This window comes from Rhinoderma darwinii, chromosome 2 (genome assembly GCF_050947455.1).
Source record: "Rhinoderma darwinii isolate aRhiDar2 chromosome 2, aRhiDar2.hap1, whole genome shotgun sequence".
Classification (NCBI taxonomy): Eukaryota; Metazoa; Chordata; class Amphibia; order Anura; family Rhinodermatidae; genus Rhinoderma; species Rhinoderma darwinii.
This window is the reverse complement of record NC_134688.1, coordinates 373,661,443-373,683,144: the sequence shown is the minus strand read 5'-3', so window position 1 is coordinate 373,683,144 and position 21,702 is coordinate 373,661,443.

Sequence of the window (21,702 nt, the reverse complement as noted above, 5' to 3'; positions counted from 1 at the left end):
CATCTTTAACACATGTCAAGCAAAGGGTGGAGTAGACATGGGGCACACTGACTCTGTGTATACACACACACACACACACAGACACACACACACACACACACACACACACGAGGCATGTATACATATATACATATATACACACACACACACACACACACACACACACACACACACACACAAGCGAGGAGGACAAACCGCCAAACAGGTAGTAGCAGAAAGAGAAGGTAAAAAGGCAACGCAGGGAACAAACAAAAAAAAAAAAAAAAAAAAAAAAAAAAAAAATTAATGAAAGCATGTGGTCTAGAATCCCATGGACGGTTAGACGCAGAAAAATGGAATGAATGTTGTGACACAAAACGTGGATGGTTGAAAGATAAAAAGTTACAGGGGAAAGCAGAAGCATGGAGAAAAGTGTCAGAAGAAGTAGTAGTTGTTTTAATGTTGCAAATGACCTTATAGTATATTCCCATATGGTATAATTTAGAATCAACTAGTGTGACAAGAGAAGGGGGAGGTGAAGAACAGCTGCTAGTGAGATAAGAAATGTAATCTTGTTCTTGAAATGAATGGACACAACATTGAATGCTGATATAGATATTTTGTATGACTTTGTGTCATTTTGTAGATTGAATCAGGAAAAGTGATAAATGTAATAATGTATAAGCAGTCCTTTACAGCCAAACCACCAGACACCTCTGTCTTATATTATGAGACCCTTGATCCTGTCATACATTCTGCACAGAGTGCAGAGTTGCTTGCCCTGATCAAGGCATGAAAACTGGCAGAGGGAAAAAGAGGAGGGCGACTCCAAGCCGCAGATTGGGCAAAAGGTATTCTGGAGAACAAAGGGAAGTTGGAAGGTAGAAAGTTGATGAAAAGTGCTTTAGAGGGATTTGCAGAAGAGGAAGTTAGGAATAAGAAATGTATTGTATGTATTAGAGAACAGGACCAGCCGACACCCGGTAATGGCGTCCGTACCTCATGTTGAGTGTGTCCTCATTGTTGGTGGGAAACCCCCCGCGCACTGTTTCCAAGGGGAGAGGCTGCCCCCCCCTGCCCCTGATGTGGCCACGCCCGGCCCAACCAAATCAGTATGAAATAATCACCTTGTTAATTTTGTCATTTGTAGTGTCTTTTCTATTTACAGAAGTTCCAGTTTTAGTTCACTGATGAAACAACACGTCATCATAATATAGAGATGGTGGCCGTCAGATTGTACTGATAAATATTAACGTAGATAATTCCTGTACAATGGTGTGATGAATGATTGCAGATACGTATGTTGTTTTGCCGGCATTGAAAGTGTTAAGATTGTGAGAAGTTGTAAGAAATGAGTTTGTGACCCCCCTCCCTCCCCCCTAAAGTGTGCTGTGTTTGGGAGGAGGAGGAGGGGGGCTGACTGGGTGCAGTCTGCAGGGCTGATGAGACCAAGGGATTTCAATATGCACTGCTGAGATATATATATATCAGTAATGTGTACAAACTGAAATACATTTCTTCTCTTTTGCGCAAGCGCTGTTGGTTATAAAAGTTACGATATTTATGTGTTATGATGTGATCAGATTTCATGTGTTTTGATGTTAATTCAGATGTATTAAACTACAGATACGGTGAGACACGGGGGTTTGAAAATGTATGTGCCCCCACCGTTCCCTATTTTTTTATATACAGTTTATTGGTTTGCAGTAATTAATGTTATCAGAGATAATATTTTCTGTTTTATTGAAAAACTAACTACAATTGTTTTATTTTTGATTTCACATATGAGTTATGTTATTGTAAAGATCACATGTTTGTCAGGAAAAAGTTATTTTTGTTTCAGGCTGTTGTACATTACAGGGGGTTAAATTAGTGTTATGTTGAGATGTAGTTTTGAACTCTGCTACATCACTCTCGCAGAGTCCACAAAGGGGGGAAGGGTGAAGGAACTGATCAGGTACAATTTTGGTTTATGTGTAAGAGACCATCCCCCTCCAGCAAAGTTACACAGGAGGCGATGTGATGTCACTCACACGAGTTTTTATGGATTTAGATGAGGGAGAAGGCAAAACAAAACTTGTCTGGACATTGTTAATTTGATGTAAAGTTTTTGGGAATGTTTTATTTTTATTTGTTTTTGTATTAATCAAGTATTTGCAGAACCTGATAAAAGTGAGATTCTCAAAGTATTCTGGATTATCAGCTGAATGAGGAGGAGTTGTGTTTGGTAGCGGCTTGTGACACCAATCCATGGAGTACCTCTACGCAAGCATATACTTTGTACTGTACTGAACAAAATGGACATGACACTGCAGTTCTCACACAAAGTCATGGACCACAGCAGCGCCCGGTAGCATATTATTCAGCTAGACTAGACCCTGTGGCCCGAGGTTCCCCATTATGTGTGAGAGCTATCATTGCTGTAAATTCAATGTTAAACAAGGCCTCAGATTTGGTCCTGGCATTTCCACCACATGATATTACTGCTATTCTAACTCAAGTACAACCTAAGCATTTGTCAACTGCAAGACATTTGAGATTAACCTGTGCTCTTCTTCTTCCTGAGCAGGTTACTTTACACCGCTGTACTACATTGAACCCAGCTACCTTACTGCCTTTGGAGCAAGGGGGAGAAGACGTAGGTAAAGTATGGTCACAATTTTTGCCTGAAACTGATGAACATGATTGTATGGCCCTTATGGCCCAGGAAACAGTGGGCTTTGCACATATGAAAGATACCCCACTCCAAAACCCAGACCTAAGACTCTTTGTGGATGGTTCAAGGTATTGTGTAGAAGGATCTTTTCTTACAGGATATGCAGTAACCACCGAAGATGTAGTCCTAGAAGCAGCCTCCTTACCAGCGTCCCGCTCAGCACAAGAAGCGGAGCTTAAGGCCCTGGCAGCAGCATGCCAACATGCAGAAGGAAAGACAGAAAATATATACACTGACTCTCGATATGCTTTTGGGATTGCACACGATTATGGCCCCATATGGAAGGCTAGACAGTTTTTGACCTCTGCAGGTACACCTGTAAAGAATGCAGACTTTGTAAAATACTTGATGGAGACCCTGATGTTACCCACAGAAGTAGCAGTAGTAAAAATTAAAGCTCACACTAAGGTGAGTTCACCAGAGACGAAAGGGGAAATGCCCTGGCAGACGAAGCAGCAAAGCAAGCAGCACAGAAGCTACCCGTGTTAGCAGCCGTATATCAGATAAAAGATCCAGAGGAAACAAGACCAGCTGTAAGCCCGGAACTACTGCAAAAACTTCAAGGACAAGCAACAGAAGAAGAAAAAGACAAGTGGACGGCCCAAGGAGCAACGCTACGAAAAGATGGCCTCTGGCAATGCCAGAATAAACCGTGCCTGCCTAAGACAATGTTCCCAATGATGGCCCAGATAACACATGGAGAGACACACCAGTCAAAAACGGCAATGATGGACTTGGTTAACAAAACCTGGTATGCTCCAGGGTTTAGTGTGATGGCCAGCAGTTTTACACAAGGATGCATGATCTGTGCAACACATAATATTGGAAGAACTGTAAAAGTAGCACAGAAGCACACACCCAGACCAATTTACCCATTCCAGAGACTACAGATAGACTATATTCAACTACCAAAAGTCGGTACCTATGAGTATGTGCTTGTTTGTATTGATCTCTTTTCAGGATGGCCAGAAGCTTTTCCAGTAACCAAAGCTACAGCCGTAGCCCCAGCAAGGAAACTGATCAACGAGGTGGTGTGCAGATATGGAGTTCCAGAGGTGATCAAGAGCGACAGAGGAACTCATTTTACGGGTGAAATCATGAACTATGTGTTGTCAGCTCTAGGCATAAGTTAAGCCCTACATACACCATACCATCCACAAAATAGTGGGAAGGTTGAGAGACTAAATGGGACTCTCAAATTGAAAATCCAAAAAGCAATGGTAGAAACCGGGAAACCATGGACCGAGTGTCTACCATTAGCCTTGTTCTCAGTAAGATATACGCCCACAAAAAGAACAGGTCTCAGCCCATATGAGATGTTATTTGGGTCGGCTCCCAGATTAGGATGTTATTTTCCATAGGTGCTCCAAATGCAGTATGGTAGACTAACAGATTATGTATAAACGCTGAACAAACAATTGACCAAGGTGTATGCACAAGTCTTTGCTTCCATTCTAGATCCCGATTCAGTTGAAGGGACGCATAAGCTAGAACCAGGAGATTGGGTCGTTGTCAAAAGACACGTGAGGAAAAGTCTAGACCCAAGATTTGACGGACCGTTTCAAGTCCTTTTCAAGTTTTACTCGTTACAAGCACCTCAGTGAAGCTCGAAGGAAAGGCAAGCTGGATTCACGCCAATTATTGTAAAAAGGTTCTTCAGCCAGAAGAATGAAGATCTTTGCGGTTGTTGCGGCGGTTGTTGCGTGTGCTCTTATACAAAAAGGCAGAACTGCTACTCCTGTACACGTAATCAGTACAGAATCACTGGAACAGTTCAGGACAGGGTGGGCGAATGCCACAGTGGATAGAAAGCAGGGTAACTACACCTGTAAGGCCAATGACCCGTGTTATACTACAAATGTGACTACAACCGAAGGGACTTGGAAAAAAGGACCACATGGAGGGACTGTGTACCTTCACATAGACAAAACAGCCAACATTAGCATACAAGAAGAGACGCCGGGGCTGTTGTTTTGTTGTTATGAACCAGATTTACAGTATCTATAGAAATATACAACCAGTAAAAATAGAAATGAAATGATAAATAAGATTTATGAAAGATGCAACAAGGAGAGGCTCAACTCTACGATTGTAATAAAAGAAACTGATGGGATGATATTATGTATGAATAATAGCCAAATAAGAAATAGAATATATTTTGTATTCTTGATAACAATTTTAAGAGATAGTTTTAAGCCACATATAAGAGTCATGTTAGGTAATGGACAGACATTCTGCCCATAGGAAAGAGAAATGATACGTGGTTATTGTTCCAGCCTGAGTATACTGAGTGTACACCTAGATGGTGTGCAGGAAGACTAATAGCATTTAATGTGAAAAATCCTACTCTATTATGCAAATTTATTGTTATGCCAATGGTAATGATTGATCCGGTGACATTATTAGGACAATATTGTATCCTGGAAATGAAAGGAACACACATAGATTCTCAAAATAAGACGAGGAATATAGATTTGTGCCAGTTAACAGAGCATGGATATGTATGTAATCGACAGTCAGGGATATATGAACCTTGTCTAATGCAGCACCAGGATAATGTATGCGCACTCACTATAATCCCAGAAGCTAACCTACAGGTTTATATTGAAGTAGGTCCACAGCATGTATGTTTAATAACTAACAACAAGCAGACCCTTAGCCAGTTTAATCTCACAGGACCATTTTCAGGATGTCTATACAATGTGACGCATTTGACTTGGGGGAACCAAACTATAGTGTTCCTGCCTATTTTAGAAGAAATAATGTCCACTGTATGGGTACCTGAACCTTTGCCCTATGGAAATTTTAGTTTGCCACTGGAAGAGTTAAAACAAGTGTTACAAAAGTCTAAAGACGTAAAGAAATTGATAGCAGCCCATAATGTAACTCTAAGTAAAGTGAAAGTATTGGCTACAATAGCAGCTAGGGAAGTAATAAATTTATCGTCAGCAATAAAAGATGCCAGTGCCCATCACTGGTATGACATATTTACAGGATTTTCCCCTATTGCCACTAAGATACTGCATGTGTTATTCCAACCCTTGATATGTTTCATAATATTGTTTATATTGCTTACATGTTTTAATTGTTATACATTTTGCAAAATAAGGGAAGCATTCAATCAGAGGCCTATACATTATGATGAAAGAGTGTTGTGAGATTACCCCACCTACATACCTGTGTGAATCAAGTGAAGAAATGGATCGAAGCCTTGCTATCAGGAGATAGAAGTAGCATTGGAATTTAGGTGTTGGTAAAATCACAAAAGGAGGGATTGTTATGGAATAAATATATGTATAATGTATCTGGGACCTCAATGAGTGCAATGCTGAAGAGAAGAACATGTATTAGAATATATGTTGGGTATGTGATGGTATAGAACAACCTATAATCAATGATATAAGTGTAATGTATGTACTACTTCAAGGTAGAAGGATAAACGAGTCTATATTTTGGGTATTATTGAAAGGTTATGGAATGTAATAATCTGCAGATGTTCTGCAGAAACTGGAAATTGCGAATTCATTATGTTATGAGGGTACTACCAGGAACTAGGGGGTTTGTTTGCAGGATGGTTTGTTTCTGGGCGTACAGCCAAGATAGATATGGGTAGAACACCGGATTAAAAACTAGATGTAAGGAATAAGAATAATGTACGTAGAGATAAGAATAATGAGGAAAGAAACCACAAGAATGTATATGTGTCTGCACGTAATTATATGATATTTTTACTATATAAACTCTGTGTCTCTGCAAATAAAGTCAGAAGTATTTTTGCCTTGAGAAACGTCTCAGTGTGTCTTTGCTTCTCCGAGCTCGCACCCCCCCCCCCCACCTGATTTGAACCTGCATGGAGATCAAGGCGTAACGTGACCTCATTGCGATCACAACATATATAAAGACACACACACACACACACACACACACACAAGGCATGATACATATATCTATATACACACACAGGAGGCATGTATACGTATGTATACACACACACAGGAGGCAAGTATACACACACACACACACATTCACAGAAGGTATGTATACACACACACACACACACACACCACACACGAGGCATGCATGCATATATATACACAAACATGCACAGGAGGCATGTATACATACACATACACACACGAGGCATATATTCACATGTGTTTATATATATATATATATATATATATATACACACACACATACACACGGCATGTTTACATATATACACACACACACACGAGGCATGTACACATATATATAGATACACACACGGCATGTTTACATATATATATATACACACACACAGGAGGCATGCATACATACACACACACACACGGCATTAATGCATATATATATATATATATATATATATATATCCATACATACATACACACATACACACAGGAGGCAAGTATACACACACACACACAAACACACGAGGCATGTATACATATACACACACACATAAGGCATGTTTACATATACACACACGAGGCATGTATACATATATAAAGGCACACACACACAAGGCATGCACATATATATATATATATATATACACACACACACACACACACACACACATACACACACGGGAGGCATGTATACATATATATACACACACACACAGGAGGCATGTATACATACATACACACAAGGCATGTATACATATTTCCTGATCATCTTACGGCAGCACACTTACGGGGTTAAGATACTTCATCTGACGAGATAGAAGAGACATATTACTCAGCAGTAGAGATGAGCGAACTTATCAAAAGTTCGGTTCGGCTAGTTCGCCGAATTTCACTAAAAAGGTTTGATTCGGACCGAACCTGTCATTTCCGTGCGCCGAGCATGGTACTGTCCAGTGTGCTGATAGAGTTAATGGGCTGCACTAACTCTTTCAGCAACCTTGACAGTACATGCTCGGCGCGTGGAAAATTAAATTTTAATGTAATAAAAAAATAATAATAATACGTTCATACTTACTTTCCTCCTGTCCGGCCTCCAGCGATGACATTTCATCCATGTCGCCGCTGCAGCCAATCACAGGCTGTAGTGGCGGTCACGCACGTCAGGATGACGTCAGAAGGCCGTCAGGGATGAGAAGAAAAGTGACGGGACCATTAAAATCTTCGTGGGAACGTCTTAGATGAGTTTATTTATGTATGTATGCTTGCATGTATGTATGTATGTATGTATGAATGTTGTCATGTATGTATGTTGTCATGTATGTATGTTGTCATGTATGTATGTGTATAAACCGCACCTATAAATGTTTTCCAAACATTCCCGCACCTCTGTAGACAGGGCAATGTGACAGGTGCTATCTACAGAGGGCATTGTGACTGGTGCTCTGTAAATAGCACCAGTCACAATGCCACATGTAGATAGCGCCAGTCACAATGCCCTCTGTAGATAATGCTAGTCACAATGCCCCCTATAGATATTGACCTGTGTAGATAGCGCCCCCAATGCTACCCACAAAAAAAAATAGCCCATTATTACCTGTCGCCGTTTCAGCGCCGTCCTCCAGTGACATAACACTGGTCAGTAACCAGGCAGCGTCATCCGGGGGTAACAGCGCAGTCGACGTTATAACATCATCGTGCCGACCGTGTCATTGTTAATGCGCCGAGTGGCGAGGCGGAAACTATTGGTTCCCGTCTCGTCAGCACACAAATCAATTGTATCCGCATCCTAAGTACGCGGATACAATTGGGTGAGAGGTCCTGCTTCACCCCGATTCTCTGAACCGGCTGTAATTTTAACAACCGGTTTGGGAGAATAGGGCGAACTGGGCACCCTTTCTGCCTCGGGCCCTGGGCACTTGCCCAGATTGCCCTCATTATAATCTGCCCCTAACAACAGCACTTCAGAGAATGTGCACACAGCCCTTTGCCCATGCTGTTGCCAACAGCTCTGGGCACTGAGCAGATTATCAGAGACCAATCTGTTGGCTCCTGATCATGTAATTGCTGTGAAAACCATTTACAGCGATCACATTTGTTTTTATTTTGAAATGTTCTGGTAACGAATCTCCTGTCTCTTTTCTTCCCCTCACACATTGTTTCACTGTGAGGAGAAGAAGAGACATAGAGAGAATTGCTGCCAGAATAATGTTCCAAAAAACAAATAAAAATACAGTGTTACACCTACACTACATTATTTGTATGGATAGATTTCTATTTATCTATACAATCTATCCATCGATCTATCTTTTGATCTATGTAGCTTTCTGTCTTTACTAGAATATTAATTTGACGTTAGTGGTATTTTTTAACCTTCCACCAAAGGTTTTCTTTAAATATTGATACTCTATTTAGAATTGTAAACAAATCACTGGAGTAGAAATAGAGTTTGATAAAATATAACTTTTACTCGTAATTTTTTTCAAAATGTGCAAACAAATGCATATAAAGACACTCTTTTAAAATAAAAAAAACTATGCTCGCTATTGCAGGGGAAAATTGACATTCTGTGCGGTTATTAAATGACAATTTGCGCAGGTTGTAACCATGTTTTTCACAGAATACATATAAAGGTCCAAGTCATTGTAATATATAAGGAAAAGGTTTTTCAGAAGAGTAGGTATTGTTACATACATAGTTACATAGTTAGTACGGCTGAAAAAAGACACATGTCCATCAAGTTCAACCAAGGGAAGGGAAAAGGGAAGGAAAAATTTCTACACATAGGAGCTAATATTTTTTTGTTCTAGGAAATTATCTAACCCTTTTTTAAAGCCATCTACTGTCCCTTCTGTGACCAGCTCCTGCGGTAGGCTATTCCATAGATTCACAGTTCTCACTGTAAAGAAGCCTTGTCGCCTCTGCAGCTTGAACCTTTTTTTCTCCAGACGGAGGGAGTGCCCCCTTGTTTTTTGAGGGGGTTTTACAAGGAACAGGATTTCACCATATTTTTTGTATGTGCCACTAATATATTTATATAAGTTAATCATGTCCCCCCTTAGTCGTCTTTTTTCAAGGCTAAATAGGTTTAATTCTTTTAATCTTTCCTCATAACTTAAATTCTCCATGCCCCTTATTAGCTTCGTTGCTCTTCTTTGTATTTTTTCCAACTCCAGGGCATCCTTTCTATGAACTGGAGCCCAGAACTGAACTGCATATTCTAGATGAGGCCTCACTAATGCTTTGTAAAGTGGTAATATTACATCCCTGTCCCGCGAGTCCATGCCTCTTTTAATACACGACAATATCCTGCTGGCCTTTGAAGCAGCTGATTGACACTGCATGCTGTTATTGAGTTTATGATTTACAAGTACACCCAGATCCTTCTCAACAAGTGAATCCGCCAGTGTAGCTCCCCCTAGGACATATGATGCATGCAGGTTGTTGGTACCCAGATGCATAACTTTACATTTATCTACATTAAACTTCATCTGCCAAGTGGACGCCCAAACACTTAGTTTGTTTAAATCTGCCTGCAATTCATGAACATCTTCCATAGACTGAACTATATTACATAGCTTGGTGTCATCTGCAAAAATAGAAATAGTGCTATTAATCCCATCCTCTATATCATTAATAAATAAGTTGAATAATAGTGGTCCCAGCATTGTATTTGGGGTGATCAGTCCCCTACCCGTTTTGGGGTGTAACAGAGTTCATGCTGTTCCTGTGGCTGGGGACTGGGAAACCTAGTTATTCCTTTATATGTATATATCCAGGCAACCAGTGTTATGCCTTCTCCCAACGTGTTTCCTTGTGGCCCAAACTCTTCAAGGGAGATAAGGCCATTTAACCTCTTCAATAGGAGGCTTTGTTTGCATTGGAGTCAATCATTGCATTGGCAGAGATTACTAGCTGCATCAGTTCCACAATGCTGGGAAGTGTGCCCGTCTCTGCGTTTTACTAGAATATTAGAATAGGCAGGTAGGCATTTTATATATATATATATACAGTGGAGGAAATAAGTATTTGATCCCTTGCTGATTTTGTAAATTTGCCCACTGTCAAAGTCATGAACAGTCTAGAATTTTTAGGCTAGGTTAATTTTACCAGTGAGAGATAGATTATATAAAAAAAAAAAAAGAAAATCACATAGTCAAAATTATATATATTTATTTGCATTGTGCACAGAGAAATAAGTATTTGATCCCCTACCAACCATTAAGAGTTCAGCCTCCTCCAGACCAGTTACACGCTCCAAATCAACTTGGTGCCTGCATTAAAGACAGCTGTCTTAAATGGTCACCTGTATAAAAGACTCCTGTCCACAGACTCAATTAATGAGTCTGACTCTAACCTCTACAACATGGGCAAGACCAAAGAGCTTTCTAAGGATGTCAGGGACAAGATCATAGACCTGCACAAGGCTGGAATGGGCTACAAAACCATAAGTAAGGCGCTGGGTGAGAAGGAGACAACTGCTGGTGCAATAGTAAGACAATGGAAGACATACAAAATGACTGTCAATCGACATCGATCTGAGGCTCCATGCAAAATCTCACCTCGTGGGGTATCCTTGATCCTGAGGAAGGTGAGAGCTCAGCCGAAAACTACACGGGGGGAACTTGTTAATGATCTCAAGGCAGCTGGGACCACAGTCACCAAGAAAACCATTGGTAACACATTACGCCGTAATGGATTAAAATCCTGCAGTGCCCGCAAGGTCCCCCTGCTCAAGAAGGCACATGTACAGACCGTCTGAAGTTTGCAAATGAACATCTGGATGATTCTGAGAGTGATTGGGAGAAGGTGCTGTGGTCAGATGAGACTAAAATTGAGCTCTTTGGCATTAACTCAACTCGCCGTGTTTGGAGGAAGAGAAATGCTGCCTATGACCCAAAGAACACCATCCCCACTGTCAAGCATGGAGGTGGAAACATTATGTTTTGGGGGTGTTTCTCTGCTAAGGGCACAGGACTACTTCACCGCATGAATGGAAGAATGGATGGAGCCATGTACCATCAGATCCTGAGTGACAACCTCCTTCCCTCCACCAGGACATTAAAAATGGCTCGTGGCTGGGTCTTCCAGCACGACAATGACCCGAAACATACAGCCAAGGCAACAAAGGAGTGGCTCAAAAAGAAGCACATTAAGGTAATGGAGTGGCCTAGCCAGTCTCCAGACCTTAATCACATCGAAAACTTATGGAGGCAGCTGAAGATCCGAGTTGCCAAGCGACAGCCTCGAAATATTAATGATTTACAGATGATCTGCAAAGAGGAGTGGGCCAAAATTCCATATAACATGTGTGCAAACCTCTTTATTAACTACAAAAAACGTCTGACTGCTGTGCTTGCCAACAAGGGTTTTGCCACCAAGTATTAAGTCTTGTTTGCCAAAGGGATCAAATACTTATTTCTCTGTGCAAAATGCAAATAAATATATATAATTTTGACAATGTGATTTTCTTTTTTTTTTTTTATATAATCTATCTCTCACTGGTAAAATTAACCTAGCCTAAAAATTCTAGACTGTTCATGTCTTTGACAGTGGGCAAACTTACAAAATCAGCAAGGGATCAAATACTTATTTCCTTCACTGTATATACACATACAGGGTGGGCCATTTATATGGATACACCTAAATAAAATGGGAATGGTTGGTGATATTAACTTCCAGTTTGTGGCACATTAGTATATGGGAGGGGGGAAACTTTTCAAGGTGGGTGTTGACCATGGCGGCCATTTTGAAGTAGGCCATTTTGTATCCAACTTTAGTTTTTTCAATGGGAAGAGGGTCATGTGACACATCAAACGTATCGAGAATTTCACAAGAAAAACAATGGTGTGCTTGGTTTTAACGTTACTTTATTCTTTCATGAGTTATTTACAAGTTTCTGACCACTTATAAAATGTGTTCAAAGTGCTGCCCATTGTGTTGGATTGTCAATGCAACCCTCTTCTCCCACTCTTCACACACTGATAGCAACACCACAGAAGAAATGCTAGCACAGGCTTCCAGTATCCGTAGTTTCAGTTGCTGTACATCTCGTATCTTCACAGCATAGACAATCAATGGAAACCTCAAGGCCACGCGATATCTGAAATTGCTACATGATGATGTGTTTCCCTCTTTATGCACTGAAGCTGGCACGTTCCCTGAGTTTTTCCAGCAAGATGGTGAACCACCACATTATGGGTGTCAGGTCCGAGCATTCCTAGATGAACAGTTTCTTGGAAAGTGGATTGGTCGTCATGGGCCAGTTGAATGGTCCCCTAGGTCTCCCGATCTGACCCCCTTAGACTTTTATCTTTGGGGTCATCTGAAGGCAATTGTCTATGCTGTGAAGATAAAACTGACTAAGGGCTGAGCATTTCATTGAATTCAGTCTTCTACTGCTTGTCTGTATGTTCATTACCCTGCACATAAACCAATCACGTTCTCCGAATATTCACAGCGCAACCAATCTGAAAGTTTACAGTGCTTGGGAATAAGTGACTGGGGCAGAAGAGGATGGAGGCGCAGCCTTATATAGTGGATCGAGCGAGTTCCCCAGCAGCATTTTTAAAAAAAACAGGATCCTGACCTGTCCACAGAGTTTAAGGCAGCATAGAGTATTTCAGGAGCCGCGTTCTGCTCCCGTAGGTAAACGGGGTAGCAGCACTGCGAAGGCCGCACAGAGAATTCACCGGCGGTCAGGATAGAACGTAGCAGCTAGATGAGGGGAACACAACCAGCTGCTAAGTGAGACACAGTAGGGCGCGCTTCCAACACAACCGTGCTGTTAGCTATACAGCTGATGGCTGTCAGCCGTGCAGTAGGATCTTGTGCGGGGTGGTGACTTGCCAATCATGTGAAGGTGTTATTGAGGACAGGAGTGGAGGAGAGGTAACAGACTGAGAGCTACGTAATGGTAAGAGCAGAGTTCAAAGCAGTACAGAATATTTCAGGAGAGGGGCGTGCAGATGTTGAGGAGTGTATGACGCTGACTGGTCACGGATTGGTCAGCGTCATACACATAAACACACCCTGTTAAAAACACAATACACGCCCAGTTGTACATAACGAAAAAAAAATGCCCAGTTGTCCATTTTAAACCTCATTTGCATATATATAAAATGGCTCATAACTTGGTCAAAAATGAACGTTTTTAAAAAAAACAAACGTTACTGTACTCTTCTTTTTCTTTGACAATTGTTCGCTGTTTGGGTGTAACTTGGATAATGGATAGCAAGATTGGAGGTTTTCTTCAGTGCACAGTTTGTCATATGTATACACGACTGGAGCCGGAGTTCCAGGGTGAATATCTCTGTGGCAGATGTGAGCATGTTGTTCACCTGGAAGCTCGTATTAGAGATCTGGAGGAGCAGAATGCAACACTGAGGAGGATAGACAATTTTGAGCGGAGCTTGCTGCTCACAGAGCATGCAGTTAGTGGGTTAGAACTGGAGGGTGAAGACATGGGTGAGCAGGATCAGGTAAGTAGCTGGGTTAATGTAGTTAGGGGCAGTAGAAAGGGGTCAAAGACAAGGAAGGCCGATCCGGTTTCTGGCATTCCAAGCAAAATTGCCAGGTTGGGTGATGATGCGAGGGTGTCAGTCTCAGAAAAGGCAGCCCTAGTGGATACTGATCTCCCTAACAGCCGGGAGAACAGCCCAGCTAGTAGTCGGCGGGATGGTAATGCAGGCAAGCCAAGACAATTGATAGTTGTAGGGGATTCTATAATCAGGAAGACGGATAGAATAATTTGTCGCCAAGACCGCCTCAACCGAATGGTTTGCTGTCTCCCTGGTGCCAGGGTTCGGCATGTGGTGGAACGGGTGGACAAATTGCTGGGAGGGGCTGGTGATGATCCAGCTGTCGTGGTCCATGTCGGTACCAACGACAGAATAAATGGTAGGTGGAGGAGCCTTAAGAATAATTTTAAAGAACTAGGCTACAAGCTGAAGGGAAGGACCTCCAAGGTTGTATTCTCAGGAATACTGCCTGTGCCATGCGCATCACAGGAAAGACAGCGGGAGCTTAGGGAGTTAAATGCATGGCTGAAGTCTTGGTGTAGAGGAGAAGGATTTGGGTTCCTAGAGCACTGGGCTGACTTTTCATTGGGGTACAAACTGTATTCTGCAGATGATTTGCACCTAAATGGAAGGGGGTCCGCTGTGCTGGGGGAGAGAATTCTAGCTGGGGTGGCGGAGTATTTAAACTAGGGCTGAGGAGGGAGGTCAATGTAGAAAAAAAAGGGGTAGCCAGGTTAGAGAGGGGTCAGACTATATTGGTGGGGGGAGAAACAGAATGTGGGAGAGGACTAGACGACAAGATAAGGAGATCCTTTCGTTACAAAACATCAGTGTAAATAAAAAGGACCGATTAATGTCAAATCACATTTCTGATAATAAAAGTGAAAAACTGACAGGCAAGTTAAAGTGTATGTTCACAAATGCCAGAAGTCTAGCAAGCAAAATGGGGGAGCTGGAGGCCTTGATACTGGAAGAAAATATAGATATAGTTGGTGTTGCTGAAACATGGCTGGACTCTTCACATGACTGGGCTGTAAATCTACAGGGTTTTACACTTTTTCGTAAAGACAGGACAAATAGGAAAGGTGGTGGTGTATGTCTGTATGTGAGAAGTGATATGAAGGCGAGTGTGAAAGAGACAATAGTGGGTGAAGACTGTGAGGAGGTTGAAACCTTGTGGGTGGAACTAGAAAGGGAGGTAAACACTGAAAAAATTACTTTTGGTGTAATCTATAGACCCCCCAATATAACTGAGGAGATGGAAGGTCAGATATATAAACAGATGGAGCGGGCTGCACAGGCGGGTACTGTAGTGATAATGGGAGATTTTAATTTCCGGGATATTAATTGGTGTCATGGTTCGGCTTCAACTGCAAAGGGGAGACATTTCCTCAACCTGTTGCAGGAAAATTTTATGGGCCAGTTTGTGGAAGACCCGACTAGAGGTGAAGCTCTGTTGGATCTGGTCATTTCTAATAATGCAGATCTTGTTGGGAATGTCAATGTTCGTGAAAACCTCGGTAACAGTGATCATAATATAGTTACATTTTACCTATACTGTAAAAAACAAACGCAGGCTGGGAGGGCAAAAACATTTAATTTTAAGAAAGCCAATTTCCCCAGGATGAGGGCTGCAATTCAGGATATAGACTGGGAAGAACTAATGTCAAATAATGGAACAAATGATAAATGGGAGATTTTCAAATCTACTTTGAGTTATTATAGTGCAAAATTTATTCCTACAGGTAATAAGTATAAACGACTCAAATTAAACCCCACATGGCTTACACCTTCTGTGAAAGGGGCAATACATGACAAAAAAAGGACATTTAAAAAATACAAATCTGAGGGTACAGCTGTAGCCTTTGTAAAATATAAAGAGCTTAATAAAATCTGTAAAAATGTAATAAAATTAGCAAAAATACAAAATGAAAGGCAGGTGGCCAAGGATAGTAAAACAAATCCTAAAAAATTCTTCAAGCATATAAATGCAAAAAAGCCAAGGTCTGAACATGTAGGACCCCTAGATAATGGTAATGGGGAGTTGATCACAGGGGATCAAGAGAAGGCAGAGTTACTAAATGGGTTCTTTAGCTCTGTATATACAACAGAAGAAAGAGCAGCTGATGTAGCCGGTGCCAGTGCTGTTAATATATCAGTTGATATACTGAATTGGATGAATGTAGAGATGGTCCAAGCTAAATTAAATAAAATAAATGTGCACAAGGCTCCGGGACCAGATGGGTTACACCCTAGAATTCTTAAAGAGCTTAGTTCAGTTATTTCTGTCCCCCTTTTCATAATATTCAGAGAATCTCTAGTGACTGGTATAGTGCCAAGGGACTGGTGCAGGGCAAATGTGGTGCCTATTTTCAAAAAGGGCTCTAGGTCTTCCCCGGGTAATTATAGACCAGTAAGCTTAACATCCATCGTGGGGAAAATGTTTGAGGGGCTATTGAGGGACTATATACAGGATTATGTGACAATAAATAGCATTATAAGTGACAGCCAGCACGGTTTTACTAAGGACAGAAGTTGTCAAACTAACCTAATCTGTTTTTATGAAGAGGTGAGCAGAAGTCTAGACAGAGGGGCCGCTGTGGATTTAGTGTTTTTGGACTTTGCAAAGGCATTTGACACTGTCCCCCATAGACGCCTAATGGGTAAATTAAGGACTATAGGTTTAGAAAATATAGTTTGTAATTGGATTGAGAATTGGCTCAAGGACCGTATCCAGAGGGTTGTGGTCAATGATTCCTTCTCTGAATGGTCCCCGGTTATAAGTGGTGTACCCCAGGGTTCTGTGCTGGGACCACTATTATTCAACTTATTTATTAATGATATAGAGGAAGGGATTAATAGCACTATTTCTATTTTTGCAGATGACACCAAGCTATGTAATATAGTTCAGACTATGGAAGATGTTCATGAATTACAGGCAGATTTAAACAAACTAAGTGTTTGGGCGTCCACTTGGCAGATGAAGTTTAATGTAGATAAATGTAAAGTTATGCATCTTGGTACCAACAACCTGCATGCATCATATGTCCTAGGGGGCGCTACACTGGCGGATTCACTTGTTGAGAAGGATCTGGGTGTACTTGTAAATCATAAACTCAATAACAGCATGCAGTGTCAATCAGCTGCTTCAAAGGCCAGCAGGATATTGTCGTGTATTAAAAGAGGCATGGACTCGCGGGACAGGGATGTAATATTACCACTTTACAAAGCATTAGTGAGGCCTCATCTAGAATATGCAGTTCAGTTCTGGGCTCCAGTTCATAGAAAGGATGCCCTGGAGTTGGAAAAAATACAAAGAAGAGCAACGAAGCTAATAAGGGGCATGGAGAATCTAAGTTATGAGGAAAGATTGAAAGAATTAAACCTATTTAGCCTTGAAAAAAGAAGACTAAGGGGGGACATGATTAACTTATATAAATATATTAATGGCACATACAAAAAATATGGTGAAATCCTGTTCCTTGTAAAACCCCCTCAAAAAACAAGGGGGCACTCCCTCCGTCTGGAGAAAAAAAGGTTCAAGCTGCAGAGGCGACAAGGCTTCTTTACAGTAAGAACGGTGAATTTATGGAATAGCCTACCGCAGGAGCTGGTCACAGCAGGGACAGTAGATGGCTTTAAAAAAGGGTTAGATAATTTCCTAGAACAAAAAAATATTCGCTCCTATGTGTAGAAATTTTTCCTTCCCTTTTCCCTTCCCTTGGTTGAACTTGATGGACATGTGTCTTTTTTCAGCCGTACTAACTATGTAACTATGTAACTATGTAACTGTTATCTACATTGCCGCGCCGATCACATGCAATAGGAGATAGGGGTTTGAGAATCTGGTGACAGAGCCTCTTTAACTGCAGGCTTATGTAACACTACAGGTAACACAGAGTAATAACTCTGAGTACAGATAATGTAATAGACGCACACGCAGAGCAATATATACACATACAGATACATATATAGGCACTCAGACACACACACACACACACACACACACACACAAACACACACACACGCACAGGCACATATACACACATATTGGAGCTTATACACATACAAACACAGAGACAAGTAGAGACACAAACAACAGACAGATTAAAGAGAACCCTTCACCTGTCCATACGTGTGCAGTTGAGTGCAGCATGTAATGGGCACTGCTTCACAAACCCTCCTATCTCACTTGAAGTAATTTTTCTAACTTCTTCCGATATTTAGATAGTGGTGCCGTTATATTTGGGGCCCGATAAGTAAATAAACCCCTGAACTGTCATTGGGGAGTGTAAATGGCAAGGGAACGTGCTACTATCGCTGTTTGACTGTCCAATCAGCTACAGACAGTATCACAACTGCTTGTGCTGTGTGATCTCTCTCGCGAGATTACCCAGTGTTTCCTTCACGGTCTGACAAGAGATGGTGAGCAAAGCGTGTGCGCGCGCACCCTCTGCTCCGCCACCGCCACGGAGCAGAAGGGGAGAAGAAGATACATTTTTCTTCTTCTGTTCCATGGCGGTGGGAGTATCGTCGGCAGCAACGTCGGAGCGTGCGGGTTTCGCACACTCTCACTCTTCGGCCCTTAGATTCAAATTATTGTTTTTCTCCATCTCCATATATGGCCCACCCCTGTATATAGCCCCCATGTAGATATTGCCCACCCCTGTATATAGTGTCCAACCTATAACCCACCCCTGTAGATAGTGCCCTGCATATATCTCCACCTATAAATAGTGCTCCACATATAGCCCACCCCTGTATATAGTGCCTCTCATATAGCTCTCCCTATAGTGCTCCACATATAACCCACTCCTGTATATAGCCCACCCCTGTATATAGTGCCTCTCATATAGCTCCCCCTATAGTACTCCACAAATAGCCCATTCCGTATATAGTACCTCACATATAGCTTCCCCTATAGTGCTCCACATATAGCCCACCCCTGTATACAGTGCCTCACATATAGCTTCCCCTATAGTGTTCCACATATATCCCACCCCTGTATATAGTCCCCCCCTCCTGTAGACCGAGCCGACCCCTGTGGATAGAGCCCCTCCTGTAGATAATGTCACTCACATTTGTATTGGGATAAAAAAACAAACTTTACATACTCACCTTAATCACGTTCCCACGTCGTCCGGTGGCAACGCAGACCTGCTCTCTTCTGAGCAGTTTTGTTGGGGTTGAATAAAGCAAGAGGCGCAATGACGTCATTGCGCCGCTTGCATCGTTGAAAGGCGCTGATTGACAGGGCAAGTCATTATGAAAATTTTTATGAAAATGGTTTCATAAAAAAATAGCACTCGATACGCATAAGACAAGCCCTCAAATGGCTATATCAGTGGAAAAATAAAAATGTTAAGGCTCTTGGAAGTCGATGATATCAAAAATATTTTTTTCCTGGAGATGTGCCATTATTGAGTAAAAGTGGTAAAACTATACATATTTGGTATCGCCATAACCTTACGGACCCATACAATAAAAGTAACACATAAGTCGGTGTTAAATTTAAAATGCAAAATCAATGGCATTATTGCTCTTCTTCCTTTCCCTCCAGAAAGAGTTTATGAAAATTATATGTACCCAAAATGGTGCCATTAAAAAAATACACAAAATACAACTTACGGTTTGTGAATGAGGAAGAGGAGGCCTGCAGCATTAACCAGTGAGTTTTGAAGGGAAAGGCTACAGGTAGGGCACAGTGTTCTGGTCTCCTACCTGTCACGACACATCAGTAGAGGGAGGTTCCTTCTGTAGCCAGTTGCCTTACAGCCAGACACTCTGTGTCCCAGAATATAGATGATTTCCTGGGACACATAGAGAAGGATTCTTTATAAATTTTTTACAGTTTTGATAAGACAAAATATGGTCAAGGGAGAGAAGAATATTAAGCGAGCAATGGCTTGCATGCCTTTTATTTAGGTGTGAGGAACCTGTGAGATGCTGGATTTCACACTAGAACATGACCAGTTTGATGGGTCAAGACAGAGAAAAAAAAATACATGTGTATCTAAACCTTTGAATCCTTCATTTGGTTCCCCACTGGCCCAAATAAACTCACAATGACAACCAGTCATGTGTCTGGCCCTATCATTGGTTTTGTAGGACTCAAAAAGAGGTTTAGTCTCACATGTAAATTGCTACCAGACATCACGCTAATGGATAATCAAGATTTCTTTCCAAAGTATGAAGCTGTGGAGGACTGACAGGATTACTACATAGGTGATTTTATGGACCTGTATAATATTTCAATCTAATTCAGGAAATTGGGAAATCTTTCAGTTTGCTCCATCTATAGTCAATAAATTTATGTTAAAGATGGGACAATACTGACACACATAAGAATATAGAAAGAAAAGGGAAATCTTTGTGATCTACTCCAGCATTTCTACACCGTCTTCCACACTAGCATTTATGTTGGGTTGGAAGCTGACCTGAGGTTAAGGTTCACTATGCAGGTATGTAGTAGAGTAGAAATGCACATGTCAATCAATACCTCCCTATTTGAGGCTGGCAAAGATCTTAACTAGATGATATATTGACCTGACTATGAATTTTGATCTTCCACGCTCCAGGGCAGGTGTGACCTCTCTCTTTATTATTTTACGATTTCCTTCTTCTCCAATAGAAGAAAGCGGCTCATTCCATGCCGAAAGACAAATTTCAACAAAAGTTTACGCACCAAACTGAATATCACAACTTGACGATCAAAGGTACCCTAGATTTTACAAGATTTCACCAACGCCTCTGAGTTATACTACAAAATGTATTATTTATTGAAATGTTAAAATTCCCCAAAGAGAACAAATGTGGTTCCCATTATCTAGAGCCTACTTTTTTACATTCACTATTCCTGATAGGAATGTACGAATTTAAAAAAAAAATCTGAATTCTGCGCATCGGCAAAGCATTAAATATTTATGTTACATTATAATACTAGTAATTCATATACAAACACATTTTCTACCTGCTGACAAGAGTTTATTTGTATAAAGCAGGCAGTTGACTTTCTTACACTAAAAATGAAGTGTTTCCAAATAAAACAAAGTGATTGGCAAAGGTTAAATTCACAGAAGCATAAGGGCATTCTGAACAACTTTCTCAAACCGGTTCCGATTTACTAGAAAAAATTTAATAAATTATAAAACAACTATTATTGGCATGATTCAAATCAACTTTACAATTCATTAATCTCAATAAATCTTGAATTCGCTAACCTTTTGCCAGTTTGAAGTATATACTAATAGTGTGATGCTTGATCTATTTAATGCACATGTTAGCAAAACTGTTCTTTTCCAGAAGAAGGAACACTATCTCCCTACTGCTACCTATATGTGACTAACCTGTAGTCAATTCCTGAGCCTTTATAGAGTTACAGGGTAGCTGTCATGTCCGTGGCTGTGGTTCGTCAGTTCTACTCTCTCCCTGACAGCCACGGCTCGTCGAGCGCTGGCCCCAGTCTCCTCCTCAGGAGACGCCAGCGCTCGCTTCCACTCACCTCAGCCGGATCCCGTAGGATGCGCACGCACGCTCGTGCCCGCTCTTAAAGGGTCTGCGTGTGCACTGGACTTTAATG